Genomic DNA, 19,139 nt, shown 5'->3' with positions numbered 1-19,139 from the left:
AGCTTTATTATTACGCGAAAACATGTTTTGTTTAACTATGAGAACTTGTTATTGTGTGTACGACTACATGTTACGTGAGAAGTATCAGCGGGCCGCTAGAGTTGGAGGAGAGACGACAAGGTTCGCGCTCGCTTTGAAACAGTTGGTCGTCTGTTCTTGTTTTTCTTCGCTTGGTCATGCATCGTGGGTGAGTAAAGATGTAATATGCGTAAATGGAAACATTTTATGAAGATTTTACTTTGAGAATGCGTTATTTGCGTAGCCATATCCACGTTTTAGACGAAGCCTCTTACAACACCAGCCAACACGAGCCTCGCAGACACATATACCGTCATTCCCATGACGGCACGGTGCCCCCTTAAGAAACTCCCATAGACGGTGGCGCCAGATTACCCTCTAGGTGTTACAGTGAGAAACTCTATGGCGCTACCTTTTCTCAAGCCTAATGTGGGAGGTCACGTGATCAAGCGCTCGGTGATGTAATCCCCAGCGGCGGGAGCGGCGAGGTTCGGGCAAGTTGGAATTTCATCGCAGCGGCAGAGCGGCATCACCGCTTCCGAACGGCCCGCCTCGACACGAGACCAGTGGAGGACTATAGTCGGATACAACTTTAGAAAAAAGGGGAGGCCCCGCCCAGATGACCGAAGCGGCGAAGTCACCGGCCGTCCGGCGCATGACGTCGGTCCAGAGTGCGCGCCCATTGGTGAATGCTCGTGTGCATCCGCCTCGGAGGAGTAAACGCCCCCTTTTTTCTAAAGTTGTATCCGACTATAGTGCGGGAAAGCCTGCGCATAGGACGATGTTTATTCACTTGCTACACGTGGTAAGGGCAACATGCAAAGAGAGCTTTTCAACGAATTGTTAATTGCTAAGCGCAGGATATGTATTTATAAAATAAAAATTTGAGAGGCAGAGACAAAGCAATGCTTTTGTTGGTAGTCAAAAACTACCGAAACTGGCTGAAAGTCCCGTGTTTTTTGCCAGCAACATTGCTATTCGCAGCGGCGGAAAACGCGCGGCGGCAATGCATGTGAAACGAAACCTCGCGAAAAGCTTCGCAGCGCCGCGCCGCTGTTCGCTCCATTCGCTCAATCGCTTGCATATGAAACAGCCTTGGCGCGCTCGAAACAGATTTCTGCGGCGCGGCGGCAGGATTCGACTTGCCCGAACCTCGCCGCTCCCGCCACTGGTGCCGCCGCCGCCGCTCGAAACAGATTTCTGCGGCGCGGCGGCAAGATTCGCGAGTATTTTCGCTTGCATGTGAAACAGGCCTAAGGGTGAGCCGAGAGAGCTGGTTGCCCTACATGCTCACTATTTCCTGCACACCTACTCTTGGAGGTCGCGTAGTCTCAAGTTTCCGAGACACGGTGAAGCGAGCGGTACATGGCGCGAATCCGGGGGCGCTCTTCGTCATGCCAGCGCTGCAATAAAGAGTTCTCGTCGTCATTGAGTGATAACTGTTCGCGTTTGCCTATACGGGCACGTGCAACCGTGCCTGTTAATTTAATTAGTAAGCGTACGTTTACTGCAATTTGTGCGGCCGATAAAACTACGAAGCTTACTTCGTATAACTATCTAATGCTTTGATATCGCTATCAATGCTTCGCCTTTCGGACGAAACTGCGACTTTTTTTTATAGAATATCTTTGTTATAGATGACAGAAGCAAGACCTCCATGAATGCGGGCAAAGCAACCATCCTCGCATGTTTGATATGGTAAAGGCTGCTTTTATTTGCATAGACAGGAAGCGGAAGATGCGACATCGTGTGGTGAGTTGCCGCATTCGCGTTGCATTCATGATTTGTATGTGAATTTGCGGTATTCGAAACACACTTAACGTGTAATTGTCGTCGTCAGTGACGACAGTACGGCTTATGTCAAATGAGTGTCTATCTCATCGAAAACTGGCGGCAGCAATATAACTAAACCACTTCCATACACTTCCACAGGCACCTGATATCGTATTCAGTATACATATTTTACGTAATCGGTGACGAATTAACGTTGAAAAGATTCAAAGCTAATGTGCACTACAATGTTAGCGTTAGCGTTACGTTAGCGTAAAAGGCGTTAGGGTGGCGCGGCGTATTCTCACATTGAGTACGCTTTGCGTCTCGGCCACGTAAGGTTAGGTTAACGTTAGGTTAGCGTATGAGGCGTTAGGGTGGCGTGGCGTATTCTCACACCGGTTACACCGTGAGGATTGTCTTTTCGTCTCGGCCACGTTTGCTTTGTTAACGTTAGGTTAGGTTAACGTTAGGTTAGGTTAGCGTAAACGGCGTTAGGATAGCGCAACGTATCCTCATAGCGGTTGCAGGGGCGTAGACCGTCACCGGCGGCCTTTCAGCCACTTGCTTTCAAACGCGGTTGCTAAGGCGCTCTGACGTCTAGATTTTCAATATATGTGGCCCGGCCTCTACTACGGTCCCTATCGCCCCCACGGAAACATCTGTGATGGTATTTGCAAGGCACATCGTCGTATATAAGGCGCGAGAAAGCTATGATCCGGCACGACTGGCACGAGCACCGCAGGTGCGAGACAGTTTGTCCGCCACAGCGGACGCCAAATGGGGCATCAGTGCCCGCTGCTTCACCTATTCCACCGCGCCGGCAGCCAGCGTCCGAGCGTAAACAAACTCGACCCCACTCCATAATGCCGGCACGCCTATGGGGACAAACGCACACAACGCTCCTCCGTAGTGCCTATGCAGAGTCATATATTCAAGGAACAAAAGCCCCCAAATTTTCTCTCTCGCGCCCGCTCTTACTCACGCCTGCGTACAAGCGTCGGGCGATCTCTCAAATGAACGTCTCGCGGTGGCCGCATGGGCCCGCCCGGGCCGCTGTATCTTGAAAGCCATCCACGACGGAGACACAGTCCGCCGTGCACTGTTTCCGCGGCTTCGTTCGCATTGATGCGAGACGCAGCACGAAAGTCAATGCGCTCGCTGCTGCTGCCGCATTTACTCATTCCAGCGTTTCGACAGTTTCCACGGTCATCAAATGAAATGTGATCATGTTTGCTTTTGCGTGCGTCACGCCGTGCTTGTTAATTTAGTTAGTATGTCTATGTATACACGTTTTACGGCCCTGAAACTACTGTCCTTATTTATGGTATCTGTCCACTAATTTGCTATCGCACTCGATATGATTCGGCTTTCGGGCGAAACTGCGTCTTTCTGTATCGGTGGCACGAATTTAGGCGCTCTAGAAATAGACAGGAGATCACATGTACATGTTAGAAAACACATTTACTACACTAAAATGAGCAAGCCAGAAAAGTGACAAAGAAATACTACCAATAACTCTATAAACACCAGCTAATAAAAAAAAAACATCGCCCCTTCCAGTCTCTGAAGATGGTCGAACAGCAAAGTTGTGTTAGTTACACTGAGTGTTACACCATGCAAGTCCAACTTCGCAAGCAGTCTATATTGCAAACCTTTTGTTTCAAGATTCTTTCAGCTCATTTTCGCTTTTGGGTGCTTCGCCTGGTGAGCATGCTTTAAAAGAGCTTTTTTTTCTTTTGCGGTTGTCCCAGTGTTTTTTCATTGCGCGCGCGCGAGGTTATTGTCTGTGTTTTTCCGTGCTTTTTCTTTATTTTTTTTTCGCGTGCATGTTTCTCCGCCTCTTTTTTTTTTGCGCGCCAGTAATAAGATGAAGGCTGGGCGTGAAATGAAAACCATCTGATTGCGCCTCCTCCACTTGCAGTGCTTTGTCTGGAGACTTTGAATCTTGCATTGCTTCCTCTTGAGTTCACGGCAGACGACGGCATTTACATTTCGCAATCACGGCCTTGTGCTTCAAAATTAAATGTGTCCGTCACGTAAGACGCTGGGTTCCGTGGGAACACCGCAAGGCTCAGTCATCTCTCCATTACTATTTAACACAGTGATGAAGGGACTCGCAGACAAACTACGAGACATCCCGAACGTAAATTGCGCTCTATATGCAGATGACATCACCATCTGGAGCCCGGGAGGCTCCCTGGCAGACATGGAGCAGGCATTACAGTCTGCCCTAGATACCACGGAGGAGTACCTACTAGACACAGGAATGAAACTATCCAAGAAATCGGAACTCTTACTATATCGCAAGTCTTGCCAAGGAGTCCGATACCTAACTTCTCTAGACGAACTTCCCATCGCACTACATACAAGAGACGGACAACAGATTCCGCGAGTCGACCACATACGCATTCTTGGGCTCCTAATCGAAGCCACCGGATGCCACGGACACACGATCAAACACTTAACCGCCAAAACGGAAAACATGATCAGACTCATCCACAGAGTCTCAGGGCGCAGAAAGGGTCTCGGCGAAGATAACCTTCTGTGCGTATACCACGCGTTCCTTATGAGCCATATTAATTACGTCGCCTCTGCCCACAATTGGACGAAAACAGAAAAGACGAAACTAAACACACTCATGCGCAAGAGCATCAAACAGGTCTTGGGCATTCCGCAAAGAGCAAGTACAGCAAAGGTTGATCAGCTAGGCATGCACAACATCGACGAAGTGATCGAGGCTCACACTATGGCGCAAATACTCCGCTTATCCTCGTCCAAAGCCGGTAGACTAATTCTAAGCGAAGCTAATGTTTCCCCATCTCCCTATCTCGAGCACGCTATTACCCTACCGAGTGAAATTAGAGACAACTACAGGGTCTCACCGTTTCCCAGAAACGTTCACCCACTATACAACATGGGTAGGCGCCGGGCCCGCGCCCGCGCGATTCTCGACCGCACCGACGCGGATCGTGAAGCCACCGCATTTGTGGACGCGGCCCAGTACGGCAATACATCAACCTTCGCGATAGCAGTTGTGGACGGCAACGGAACGTTACGGTCATCGGCATCGGTTAAATCGACCACCAGCGCTAAAGCCGTACAGATAGCCGTAGCCATCGCCATGGCAGACCCCACATTTACCCATGTCCTCACGGATTCGCGTGCTGCAATTCGGGCTTACGAAAGCGGCAACGTATCGAAAGAGGTAGCGCATATATTACTAGCAAGCTCAAAAGAGTGCAAACGATGCCTCTCCTGGTTCCCCGCTCACATGGGGAAAGACATCCACCCGCAAAAACCCAACCTCAATGAAACGGCCCATGACCGTGCGCGAGAACTTGCCCGCCGCGACGGTCCCACGACCTCCGAGGAGCTGGACATTCAGTTTAATGACCCGCTACTCACTTACCAAGAAATCACCTCACACTATCGAAAAGGCAGAATGAAATACCCGCTCCCGCACGCCAAACTCGAGCGCGCGCAGGCGGCCGCGTTTCGAATGCTGCAAACGGACTCGTATCCGTCACGAGGCCTATTAAGCCACTACAATTCAGAAATCCCGGCAAATTGCCCAGACTGCCCAGAACCCTATTGCTCACTCTCGCACATGCTTTGGCAATGTACCGCATTACCAGAGGGCCCTCTCTCCAGTGAGCCCGAATGGGAAGAAGCCCTCAAAAGCCCGGACCTCAAACACCAACTCAAGGCCGTCCAGAGGGCCCAAGAACTGGCGGAGCGTCACCCCGTTCCCGTCCCGACTTGGGCGTCGCCTACGGTTTCGGCCCAAGGAGCTCCCCGCGTGCGATCTCCAACGGCTTAGACCCTTCAGGACCTCAATAAAGTTCTTGACTGACGGACGTAAGGCAATGAAGGGCTCATACCCCTTTAAGCAATGGCTCATACCCTCGTAAACGCGGCCTCCCCGTTACGACGACAGAACTGAAATTCTACGCTGGAATAACGAGCGGCAACGCGATCAGTTCGCGTTATTGAGACGTCATTGTGGGGGAAAAGGGGGGAGAAGGTGGTAGAGAATAATTTTTCTTAACATCAGTATTCGGTTCCTTAACCTTGTTTATTATTGATACAATGTTAACTAATCCCGTTTAAACGCTGCCCAAATCTTATGAAGTCACGAGGAATAGCCTGGGAACTTCAGGACCGTATTTCGTTATTGCGCTTTTTTCTGGTTTACCGAAAACCTGTTCACGGTAAAATTGACATTCTGGAATCCCAGAACTAATTCTCCGATGCGCTTTGAAGCAATCAGTTACACTGACATAACCAATGAAGGTATTCTTGACCTTATATTAAGCTTGGAAACAAAGAAGTGTACTGGTCCGGACGGAATACACAATGCATTTTTGGTTCGCTATTCCTTGTGGTCATCAAGATATCTGAAAGTCATATTCAACAAATCTTTATGGCCTGCCGTTGTTCCTTCCTCATGCAAATTAGCCAAAGTGTTTCCTCTTTATAAATCCGGTGATAAACAGTCTTTGTCGAACTGCACACCAATTTCATTGCCATCACAGTCATGCAAAATCTTGGAACATATGATTCATAAACACATTATGCTTTTTATGGAATCACGTAATCTACTATCTAACATACGGCATGCTTTTAGGCGTGGTTTTAGCACGATAACTTAGTTGAGTTTACGCTTGACATTTTCCTTAACCTTGGTGTTTACAACCAGATTGACGCTGTTTTTGTAGATTTGTCAAAAGTATTTGACACATTCTAAATTCCTTGCTAAACTTAACCGTGTACTATATAATCCTCAACTAGTTAATATCCTCAACCACTTCGCTCTCAGTTTCTCTTACAGCTGCCCCAAGGCTCCGTTCTTGGGCCACGGTTTTTCTTAATCTAAATAAATGGTTTGCTTTTTAATATCTCTTCTAACATCCGTCTTTATGCTAATGATTGTTCTATATGGAGTGATTAACTGTTCTAATGATCATTACCACCTCCAGGAGTCATTTGCTTGGTTTTGCGGTTGGGACAATGCCTGGCAAATAAACATTAATTTTCATAAAACCGTCCTTCTGTAAATAATCTTCTCCTTCTCTTTTTCATGAGTTCTTCAATAACCGCGCTGTGGGTAGGGTATCTGAGTGTACGTATCTCGGTATCATTTGTACGCATAACATGTCATGGTCTAAGCACATTGATTACATATGTAACAAAGTACTATAAATAGATTGCTTACGTCGTACACTATCCAACTCTCTACTAAGTTACTATCACATAAATCGCTATTCCGTGCTGTTGTTTACGGCACAAGTGTCGTTTGGAAACCTTATAATGAGTGTGAGATTAACAGGCTAGAAGAAATTAGAAAAAAAAATCTGTATAATTTGTATGTCACCGTTACGATCGTGACTTTTCACACTCTTCTGCACTTGGTTCCTTGAATTTAACTTCGCTCTATTCACGTCGGCGCATAGCATCATTAAATTTCTTGCACATCGTTAGCTCTTCGGTTAGATTTTCGAAAAAGAGCTATACTAACCTCGAGCCAGAGTCATCGTCGAGACGACATCACAACTTAAACTTGATTTATATAGTTTTATTTTTATTTACAGCATACTGCAGAACCTAAATGGGTCCTAGCAGGAAGGGCAAAACAAAAAGAGAACGACAATAACAACTGCAAGAAGCACAGCAAATTACATTGCGGTGAAGATAATATATACACAATGACACATAGCATGAACACAAAACAATAACTCTGCAACTTTCAATAAGCAATATTGTCAAAGGCATCAATACTGGTTAGTAGATCAGTCGGGAGTAAATTCCATCGAGCTATTGTGCGCGGAAAGAAAGGGTATTTAAAAGCATTGACTCTAGCATTTAAAAACATTGACTCTTCGACCCTGGCATCCGAAAAGTCTCTTACACAGACAGGCTTTGTAGGTTGTTAGATAGGGGACCGTTTCCTGAGCCTACTTCGAGTTCACCAGACCACATAGAATCGCACCACAGCTAATTAAGGAGCGCAGAAGCACGGATACCACATTCCTGAGGCGCGGCACGTGCAAACAAGTTGGCGGCCCCCACTTCGTGTGCCGCAGGTGGAGCTATTCACTGCTTGACTCTTCCCGAAAGTGAAGCGAGAGCCTGGCACTGTTGCGGGTAAAGTGGGTACCGAAGCAAGACGGCTGTAATGCGCCGTGAAAACCTGGCAGCGTCGCCCCCATCCATCTATTGTGACGGCGCATTGCAAGTCAGCAAGGCAAGACCGCAGGAAGAAGTAAGCCCTCGGACAAACACACGAGCAGCGACCCTCTCCGTCGGGTGTGACACCATCACACGGGCGCCTACCATTGGCCGAAAATGACGACACTTGAGTGGGCTCGCCGATTGGCCGAAAATGGCGTCACCTGAGCGGGCTCTCCCATTGGCCGAACGTGACGTGTCTTCGAGACACCGAAGGGCTTAAAAGACGCTGACCGGGAGCAGCAGGGGAGCATTCCTAGAGCATTCCTTGATTCATCTCTTTCGAGCTTCTTGCCGCGGGCCGCAGCGTCCTAGTTGCTGCCGGCCCGTAATGACTTTAAGACTGTTAATGGACTCTCACTGTAATTAATGTAAATAAACCTCCCAATTTTTTTCATCCCGACGTCCTCCTCAACTCTAACAAGGTCGAGAGTTATTGGGATTTCGGATGCTGCATGAAAAATACACCATATTGTGATCGGAGAGGCCGTTTTCCACCGAGACACGAAAATTTTCAATTGATCGGGTGATAAACACCAGGTCAGGTATGGAAGCACAAGTACCCTGGACACGCGTGGGTTTTGTAACTACCTGTTGAAGGTTACGTTGTAACATCATATCGAAAATGTAATGCGTGCCAGCGGCAGAACCAGAAACGGGACAATTCCAATCCAATCCAGGCAGGTTGAAATCGCCAGCAAGAATTATTTTATCTTTAATGTACTGACACATGTGATCAGCCAAGTCGGGAAAAAATGTTTGTGGTGAATCAGGGGGTCGGTAAACCGCAAATAAAAGCAAAGACCGGCCCCAGTGGCACAGTTTTAAAGAGACGCTCTCGTGATGAATAAGATGCGGTAAAACAAAAGCTTGGATATCCTGCTTCACCAACACAGCTACACCACCACCCTTTGATTGTCGCAACGAAACGCGTTATACAGCGGGCGAAAAACTTCTTCGTCATTTATGTCATCTTGGAGCCAAGTGTCGGTGATAACGACGATATGCGGATTATAATCTAAGATTAGAGCTTCAAGTTGGTCGCTTTTATTAGCTATGCTACGGGCATTAAGGCTCAGTAGGCGTAGCTTCTTATCGCTGAAAGCCCGACGTCACTTACTGCTTGAGCGGGACTGACGTCGGGGCAGCTTGACCCTCGCACACCTGGCGTCGTCCCAAGGGTAAATTTCACTGTACACTTTCAGCTTATCGTTTATCAGCATTATTTTCCTTCTGTCTTTTTTTTTCCCGTTTGGCACTAGCCCAAAGAAGCTTTCTCTTGCGGAGAGTCTCGCGTGAGTGATCGTGTTGAACTGATAAGTCCGTTCCTTTAAGTTTGTAAGCGTTTTTCATAGTTTCCTGTTTTTCATTGCAGTTTTGGAAGAGTATTACAACTGGCCTTTGCGTTCCAGGTTTTCTGACCCGGTGAATTCTTCCAATTGATTCGCAGGTGATGCTAAGCTTTTCAGTAAATGTATCGACAACTTTTTGTTTTAGTTCCAAAACAGTTTGACCTGCGTCTTCGGACAAACCGAAAACCACGAAGTTCGAACGCCTGCTTCTGTCCTACAAACTGACCACTTTCGCCTGAAGTGCATTGAAAGTTTCTGCAATGCCCTCCATTGCTGCACGGCTTTCCAAGTCGGCAAACTTGGAAGTGAAATCAGACATCAGTTTTTACATGTTTGCCTGCTGTACCCGAAGAGCTGCAACCTCGTCTGTAAGTTTATTCTGATGCCCTACTTTGCACGCACTAATATGTTTAAATTCAGCTTCTCCCCTCGTTCCATGGAAGACCTGAATTCCTTACTCGGGTCTATTCGCTCATGCCCATCCCATAGTTTTGTATCCGCCATGCAATATGTATGGTCTTAGCACATCATCTTAGCACTTTCTTTACTAGGCTTTCGGGGTGCGTTTTTGCGGCTCCTGAAAAACTTCTTATCTCATAGGCACCAACTTGCGTCTATTGGAAAATTTCGTAGCAACCTGACCGAAATTGAAGCTGGCGTCCCCCAAGCTTCAATTTTAAGTCCGTTATTATTTAATTTATATTGTAACGATTTATCTAATGTTGTGAACGTCACATTATATCAGTATGCTGACTACGCTGCCCTTGTTTCACACGCTCGAAGTTACACTGACGCCATCTCTTCTTTACAAATGATAACAACAAAAGTGATCGACTGGTTTCAGAATAATGTAGTCCATATCAATGCGTCCAAAACTCGACTAATCTGTTTCCACAACCCTGTCAAGCAAGTTACCCTATCGTCCCCATTATATTTGTACACATCACAATGCAATCCCTGTTCGTGTGCCCCTGTGCAATACGCTTGTTCAATTAAATACCTTGGTGTCTTTCTTGACAGTGATTTATCCTGGAACTCTCATTTCGCATATATTTGTCAAAAACTTCGCGCAGTGTCTTGCGTGTTGTATAATATAAAATTTTACATGCCATTGTCTGTCCGAAAGCTTGTAGTACATGCCTTATACTACAGTGTAATCCGGTATGGGATATCTACGTATGGTCATGGCGCTCAACATTTGGTAAACCGGGTCAACTCCGTCCTTCGTGGCATTCTGAAGCATGTTGCTTATGATGTCTCCCCCAAATCTGATGTGTTCAAAACTTTGTCTTTACCTGATTTCAATTCTTTGCTGCTAGAAACTGTTATCTTAAAGCATTTTTGGATAAGTCAGTATAAAATTCCTTATGTTCCTGTTCGTTCCCTGAGACCAAAGAATCCTTACGTTGCACGCCGCTGTAAGACGAGATATGGTCGAAGACTCCGTAACTCTTATGTCCCAGCAATGTTTAGTTTACTTCCTCAAAGCATACAAGATGTGAAAATTAAATATGGTCTTACAAAGGCTCCTAGACACATTAATGCGTGATGGGAAGCCTGTCATGTGTGTGTGTGTGTGTTTTCTCACTGTTGTCTAATAACGTGTCACTGATGGCTCTGTCGCTGTCTGCCAGGCACTGCCGTTCAAGCCCACTGCGGCTTTGGCAGGCCCGATTCTTCCACTGTATCATTCTCAAGTCATCAATAAAGTATTATTATTATTATTATTATTATTATTATTATTATCATCGTTTTGTGGTATACCGCTGCGTATATTTTCATATGTCAACGCACTCCTGCTATAGCGCTTATCTCGTTGCAGTATTTAGAAATAAATAAATAAAAAGGGACGCTAAAGACAAACACTTATTGAGCTTGGGCTGCTGAAACATACTTTCAAAACTATATTTTCGTCGATTTCATAAGAAAAGGTTGATTATTTCTATAGAAAGAGAAAGACAAAAGTTCCGTTTCTTAAACCGCGCGCCAAAGCTTCAGCGCAGGCGCGTCAGTGTGACGTCACCGATTTCAAACTGCTTACTCGTGTTCGGGCCTTTGTGACTCAGTAAGAACTCTAAAAAAAAATTGCTTTGTTCAGTCTTTGGCTCTATTAGAATATACATTGTAGCCTATCTTTATCGATAACGAGTTAACTATATAGGCTCCACGCACACGTCCTAAAATCAGTGACGTCACGGTGAGTAGGTGCGGGGACTTACTAGGCGGCGTCGCCATCTCTCTCTCTCGTTTCCTTTTTTTATTCATTTCTTTTTCAAAAAATTTGCTGGATTACGAAGCCTCCTCTCATGGTACGAGTGTCTTTTTCGGCATTGTATAGAAAGGTAATTTATTAATGCATATCAACTTGTTTTCTGTCTTTAGTGTTCCTATATAACTTTAGAGAAAACCTCCTTCAGTGTCCCTTTAAACACCCGTGCCGCACATTTTTTTTTCTGTAACATTATTCGATTCTCCGTCGCTTTTTGAACAGATTTTGCCCCTAGTCTTGTGAAGTTCAAAGGACGCTCGGCATATATGCACGTACGTCTCACGTACACTTAACAATTAGTAACGCTTCATCTGCGGTTTTCCCATGTGGATCTGCTTCCCTACAGCCGTTTGCTTAATCTCAAGTCCGATTTCCATGTTGTACAAAAGAGGAAAGAAAAATTCAGCTGTATATACTTATAGTACGTTCTGCAATACCAACACGCACGCACGCGCACACGCACACACGCACAGGGGGAGAAGAAAAAGCCACCCTGATTGTGAAAGAGGCTCGGTTATACCATAGCTCGGTGAGCCACAAAAGACGCAAGAAAGGAATACGGGCGGCGACACCGCTTTGAAGTCCCGGCATCGGCTCACTGCGAAGTCATGGATTTTGACGGCCTCTCGTCGTGCTCAGTTAACTGCTTTATTCGTTTGAAGGTGGACTAGATAGTATTCTAAAAGAGCCAAATGACTAAACACGGCAAGTATGGCGATTATTTAATGAACAGCAACTGCCTAAATTCGAAAAGATACCTTGCAGTCCGTGACGTCACTCTGACGCACCGTCGCTAGACGAGACGTTCACTTGAGGAACCGCCAGCCATTTGTGCGCAGTGTTGTGCCATTACCACAAGCCCGGATTCCGAATCTGCAAGATGCAGAATCTATCCTGCGAGCGCCCTAATTCTCCCTTCACAAGTCAAGATGCTGAGCCGTCAGGCAGCGGTGTCCTGCGGGAGAAGCCTCGGCGAGCAGCGTGTTTGGACGTGTCAGCGTGTGCCAGACAGCCCGGCGCCGCACCTCCCTTTGCCTGGAGGTCTCCGCGCGCGCGAACTTTGAACCGGGTGGCCAGCGCGGTCGCTGGTTGGACCCCTCGGACGACCGGTTGTGTGCTGACTTTGTATTGGGCCGTTTGAGTGACAATGGTTCTCGGGGATTATAAAGCGGCGAGGAGGCCGCCTCGAAAACGGGATCCGCCGACCCACCGGGAGACAGTGTCGCTCCCGACTGGGGTGAGATGTGTCACGCGTTTTCGCCGGACGTCGTCGTGCGAGAACAGTCGCGTTTGTTGTGAGCACCCGGCCCCAGTGCCGACCCGTTCATGTCCTGTATGATAACCTGTATATAATGTATAAAGTCCCTTTTGTTATTCTCATCGACGCCAGGCTCGGAGTCTTCGCTACCAACGCTCTGTCACGAAACGGGTGACGAGCGCTACGGGACCACAAAGCCGTAATCGTGGTGCAGCGGTGCAAGTACGTAACACTGGATGGCAGCTACGGGATTGACCGGCATCAGCTACCTCGGCGCGGTGAGTGCCTGAAGTTTACCTCAAACACCAGACTTTCTCTGACACAGGTTATAGTAGCTTAGGGAAGGATTTGGTGTTGCATTGTGATAACCTTGTGTGTTTCAAGCCTAGTAAGAGTGTTTTGAAAACCAGGGGATGCTGAGGGGGTAGACAGGGCAGTGTGTGAAATACTTGCATATGTCTTACTAGTAGCATTATAGTAGCGTACGGCAGGTATATTCAAAAAGGGTAAACAGCAGGAGGACAGTGTGAACGATGGAGAAGTACATGGTGAAGGAACTTCTCGAAATTTGTGAGGAGTTGGGCATTGAGTTGGGCTCAACCAAAAGAAAGAATGCGATCCTTGAGGTCATGAGGACTGGGGACGTAACGGCTGAGGAAGCCGCAGAGGCCTTGGCGGGTATCAATGAACGTCGGGAAAGGGAGGAAAGGAGAGAACAGCAACGTCGCGAGGAGGAAAGGAGAGAACAGGAACGTCGCGAAGAGGAAAAGGAGGAAAGGAGAGAACAGCAACGTCGCGAGGAGGAAAAGGAGGAAAGGAGAGAGATTCGTGAGCACGAGCTTAAAATGAAAGAGTTGGAGATCCGAAATAACTCGCCGGCGCCTAGTCTCACTTCTAATGTTCCAAGAATACGCGATCAACTTCCACCCTTTGTCGTCGGAGAGGATATGGCCAAATACCTCGTGAAATTTGAGCACGTGTGCGAACGGAATAGCATTGAGCGATCCCTCTGGGCACAGAATCTGTTAGCGTTGCTTCCTGGGGAGGCATCAGACAACTTGCTTATCGAAAGAGGCGTTTGAGAGCTACAGTGATGTGAAGGAAGCGCTACTGCGGAAGTACAAATTGTCGCCCGAAGCTTTCCGGCAGAGGTTCCGGTATGCAAAAAAGGGTAAGGAGTCGAATGTTGACTTCGCGTTTCGTCTAAAAGCCGACCTGGTGGAATGGCTGAAGGGCGAAGAGGTTTACGACGACCGCGACAAAATTGTCGAATGCATCGCGTTGGAGCAGTTCTACCGTTGCATTGATGAGGATGTCCGGCTCTGGCTGCAAGATAGGCTAAAGGATGTTAAGCTAAACAAGGCAGCAGAGTTAGCGGAAGAGTATTACACACGCCGCAGCTTGCACAGCAAGGCAGTGCGCGTAGAAAAAGATGATAGGAGAGATTGGTTTTCCGGGAAGTCCGACGAACGGAAGCAAATCACGCGTCGCGAGTTTCGGGACGACGAATCCCTTACCAAAGAAACTGTAAGGGAAGGACAGAATGCATCTCAGAATGATGCCGATGGTCCGAAACAGCGAAACGAAATGACGCGTTCTTTTGAAAAACGGAAACCGTTAACCTGCTACAATTGCAAAAAGCAAGGGCACATCGCTGCAAGCTGCCCAGAGAGAATTGCTTTTGCAACGATACAGGAAACTCACAAGAACATACGTCTATTGGAGCCCTATGTGCAGGAAATTAAGGTAAACGGCAAGAAGTGCCGAGCACTGCGGGACTCTGCAGCAACTATGGACGTTGTTCACCCGTCTTTCGTCTCCTCGAGTGATTTTACGGGAGAGTGCGTTAGGATACGGCAAGTGGCCGAGAAGGAGAGTGTCTGTTTACCGATCGCAACGGTTATCATTGAAGGAGAATTTGGGAAACTTAACACCGAAGCCGCTGTGTCAGCCGCCCTCCCGGAGCAATTTTCCTACCTCTTCTCAAATAGCTCGGAGCAGCTGCTGAGGGATCACGGCAAATCATTCTTTGCCGACGTGGCGTACATGGCCCCCACGCGATCCAAAGCGCGCCCGCTGTCGAGGGAACTTGACTTAGCGTCGGTGAGCGAACAGCGGTGCGGTACAGGGACCGATCAGGGTAACTTGAGTGGCGAGCAGTCACGGGAGAGGCAGAGCTCGGAGGCTGGCCTAGGCGAGCGGGTCCTGGAGGTGAGTGGGAGTGACGCGTGCAGTGCTAGCCGCGATATAGACGCGACGCCGCAATTAGGCGACGCGGGCTCCACACTCGCTCCGGTTTCCGCCAGCTGGCAGGAGCAGGCTGCAGTTGAAAGGGAAACTCGGATTCGCGAGCAACAGGAAGACTGTTCATTAGCCGATCTGAGGAAGAGCGTAAAACGGGGAGTGAAAAAAAAGAGGGTTTCATTTGGCAAAGGATCTGGCTTATTGTACCGCCGCTACACGGATAAGCAGGGTCGCAAATATAAGCAGCTTCGGATTCCGCGAAAATATCGCCGGGAAAAATGAATGACCTCATTTGCTTCCTCAGTAGTATGTTTTCGGTCCAAAGCGATTTCAAGGGGACCATTCTATTTGTCATTATTATTGCTGATTATTAATTGTTTCTATTTTGGTGGGTTGTTAATTTGAAAACTGATTGTTTGAGCCTTGTGTGCTAGATCGTACACCTGCCTCTTGTTGCAGCGGGAGCAAAAGGGGATAGCGATTTAGTTAGGTTGATTTGGATTATGGCCTTGTCTGGTGTTTGACGGGAGACAGAGGGCACTTGTTCGTGTTGGGTGTTGCCTTTTGCCGGTCGGTTTTGCAAGCTGCAGAACGACCAAGCGGGACCAGTGGCGAGAAGCAAGGTCTTAGGAACGACCCGAGCGGAGCTGGTCAAGGTGCCTTGGCGACGACGCGGTGAGCAGAGCTCCTGTCCTGGCGAGTCGGACCTGGGCACGTGAAGTTACCTGGCGTCCCGACACTGGACGTGAACTTGGACGAGCCTGACGAACGTGCGCGCCTGGCATCCGAGCCACGTGGAGGCAGCTCGTCTTCCCGGCGCCTTATCTGAGGGCGGGGATGCTGTTGTGTCATTACCACAAGCCCGGATTCCGAATTTGCAAGATGCAGAATCTATCCTGCGAGCGCCCTAATTCTCCCTTCACAAGTCAAGATGCTGAGCCGTCAGGCAGCGGTGTCCTGCGGGAGAAGCCTCGGCGAGCAGCGTGTTTGGACGTGTCAGCGTGTGCCAGACAGCCCGGCGCCGCACCTCCCTTTGCCTGGAGGTCTCCGCGCGCGCGAACTTTGAACCGGGTGGCCAGCGCGGTCGCTGGTTGGACCCCTCGGACGACCGGTTGTGTGCTGACTTTGTATTGGGCCGTTTGAGTGACAATGGTTCTCGGGGATTATAAAGCGGCGAGGAGGCCGCCTCGAAAACGGGATCCGCCGACCCACCGGGAGACAGTGTCGCTCCCGACTGGGGTGAGATGTGTCACGCGTTTTCGCCGGACGTCGTCGTGCGAGAACAGTCGCGTTTGTTGTGAGCACTCGGCCCCAGTGCCGACCCGTTCATGTCCTGTATGATAACCTGTATATAATGTATAAAGTCCCTTTTGTTATTCTCATCGACGCCAGGCTCGGAGTCTTCGCTACCAACGCTCTGTCACGAAACGGGTGACGAGCGCTACGGGACCACAAAGCCGTAATCGTGGTGCAGCGGTGCAAGTTCGTAACAGCAGGCGCGAGTGAGAGTGGGCGCGAAAGAGAAAATCTGGCGCATTTTGCTCCTTGAACATATGACTCCGCCTAGGCACCACGGATGAGGTTTCTTGTTGTAGGCGTTTGTCCCTGCCCGTGCCAGGGGGGTATAAGACTGGCTGTCCGCTAACGTGGACGGCGAATTTTTTATGCGAACACCCCCTGGCACGCTTCGGCCTCCGCGGCCCTAGCCCACGAGCCGCCCTGCTTACAGCTTTGATCCCCCCGCTACCCCTTAGGTGCCGTGGAGTTCCTGCGCCGCCTGCTTTATTATAACCTCAAGTGCTCTCCTGAGGCCTCTGTTTGCCGGTTATACATGTGCCCTCCTGGAACAGTGCTTATAAACGATCCAATCTATCGTCGCGACGAAAAAAGTGACCCGCGACTTATTCAACGCCGCTCAGAACCTTGCCCCTTCAGACACAGTGATCACCAAATGGGGCGTCCGTGCCCACTACCTCACCGCGCGGGCAGCCAGCGGCGGAGCGTAAACAAACTCGACCGCACTCCGCAATACCGGCATGTCTAGGGGACAAACGAACACAACACGCGCTAAGAAACCTCCTCCGTAGTGCCTAGGCAGAGTCATATATTCAACGTGAGAAAGCCCTGAGATTTTCTGTCACGCCCGCTCTTATTACTCGCACCTGTGCAAAAACGGCCGGCGATCCCTCAAATTAACGCGTCTCGTCATCGCTAGGGTTCGGACGCGAATTTTAAGAAAGGGAAGCTCGACCTCCGTTTTAGCTTCTAATAATCCACCTATTGGCTCGAAGTGAACGAAAACGAAGTTTATAAGGGCAATCATATAAGCATAAACTGACTGAAGTGTTTCTGTTTGGTGTTCCTTTAATTAAGCACAGAGCAGAGCCACCCGCCGAGCGCACTTACGCCACAGGGCTTTACACGCCGGGTCGGATGTCGAGCCGCCGGGTCGAGATTGCTATGGCTAAAGGATGCTTGCGACAGATATGGTACGTTGTGTCGGCGTACTAAATCCGGGTAAGCCCCAAAATATATCGCCTTTACGAATGGGCAAACTGTGGTAGGCAGGTGCACATTTAAGTAATTCTGCTCCAGACACTTCTTGCGACGTTCGGGTTCGATTCCAATCATTAGATTGCATAACGCGCAGCGCGATTGCATGATGAGGTCACAATCTGTGTTTCGCTCGTTTAAATTATGGGGTTTTACGTGCCAAAACCACTTTCTGATTATGAGGCACGCCGTAGTGGAGGTCTCCGGAAATTTCGACCACTTGGGGTTCTTTAACGTGCACCTAAATCTAAGTACACGGGTGTTTTCGCCCCCATCGAAATGCGGCCGCCGTGGCCGGGATTCGATCCCGCGACCTCGTACTCAGCAGCCCAACACCACAGCCACTGAGCAACCACGGCGGGTATGTTTTGCTCGTTTACGATCGTCCTTCACTATGCAAAAACCAAGCATTGCATATGTAAGCTCGCGCCGAACGGCCGGCGTAAAAACCACGCCTTATCGCTGTACGATCACCTTCAGCGTGATCATCGTAGCGCTGCCGTCGTCACAGGCACGTACGCTCACGACCCACGCACTGCTCAATTTAAACAAACGCGTTGGTCCACTTGGTATCGCGTTGCGGTACCGGCCGCAAACAATGCTAGATAGCCAGGCACCTTTAAAATGTTTCGCATAACGTCGATTCCCACAACGTGTGGGATATGCACAATTATACTTAATGAGATGATGAGAGAGAGGCAGACAGAAGAAAGGGGAAAGGCAAGGAATTTAACCAGAGGGGAAGATCTGGTTTGCTAACCTACACTAGGGAGGGAAGGAAGGGGAAGTAAAGTGACAGAAAGTAGAGAAAGAGAGGAATAAAGGGAGCACATGCAATCGCAGTCGGTCATTGTCACCGCATACTATCACCGCACGACGCAATAGCATTTGTGGCACTGTATACATCAGTTCAGGCTACAGCCGCTCGTCCAAATCTGTCGTCCTTAAAAACTTCAACTGCCCCATCGTCGCCCTTCGCTGCTATGGCTTGTGATGTCGCCATATCGCGCTTTGACCAAAAACCTTTAACAGAGGATATCATTTCATAGCATAAGATGACGAAATTGTTAACGCATCCGTAGGCTCCTATACCGTCGAAACGGCTTCTACATACTTTTCTGTGTGACTTAATGTAATTACAATGAGTTGGGCAAAAGAAATAAACATTTATGACACAGAATGGCTTTGTGCGTGTGTGTGTGTGTTTGTGTGTCACCTCTCGCGGCACGCAGCGTCCTACACGGAAGTGAGGCCTCCGTCGACCCGCACGGGCATGTCGATGCTTGCACTGGAGGTGTGCCAGCGTAGGCATTGTGTGATGCAACTCAATCGAGCGATGTCGTTTAGCCGTGTTTTGCCTGCTTGCGCCCTCTGCACAGCGCTGTTGGAAGCGCGGAGCATCTGAGCTGTATCGCTTTACAGCCATACAAACGCGTGCTTTGGC

At 48.7% G+C, this 19,139-nt stretch overlaps 1 protein-coding gene and 1 long non-coding RNA gene across 2 annotated transcripts in view; one reads left to right on the top strand and one right to left on the bottom strand.

Annotated features, from left to right (window-relative positions):
* The window catches only part of LOC139056083 (uncharacterized), a 108,829-nt gene that overhangs the window by 2,447 nt on the left and 87,243 nt on the right, over positions 1-19,139 (top strand). The window lies entirely within an intron of this gene.
* LOC135910742 (3-hydroxyanthranilate 3,4-dioxygenase-like) overlaps positions 1-19,139 on the bottom strand; it is a 34,556-nt gene that overhangs the window by 15,267 nt on the left and 150 nt on the right. The window lies entirely within an intron of this gene.

Source organism: Dermacentor albipictus, chromosome 2 (genome assembly GCF_038994185.2).
Source record: "Dermacentor albipictus isolate Rhodes 1998 colony chromosome 2, USDA_Dalb.pri_finalv2, whole genome shotgun sequence".
NCBI lineage: Eukaryota > Metazoa > Arthropoda > Arachnida > Ixodida > Ixodidae > Dermacentor > Dermacentor albipictus.
This window is presented reverse-complemented; position numbering and strand designations above follow the sequence as displayed.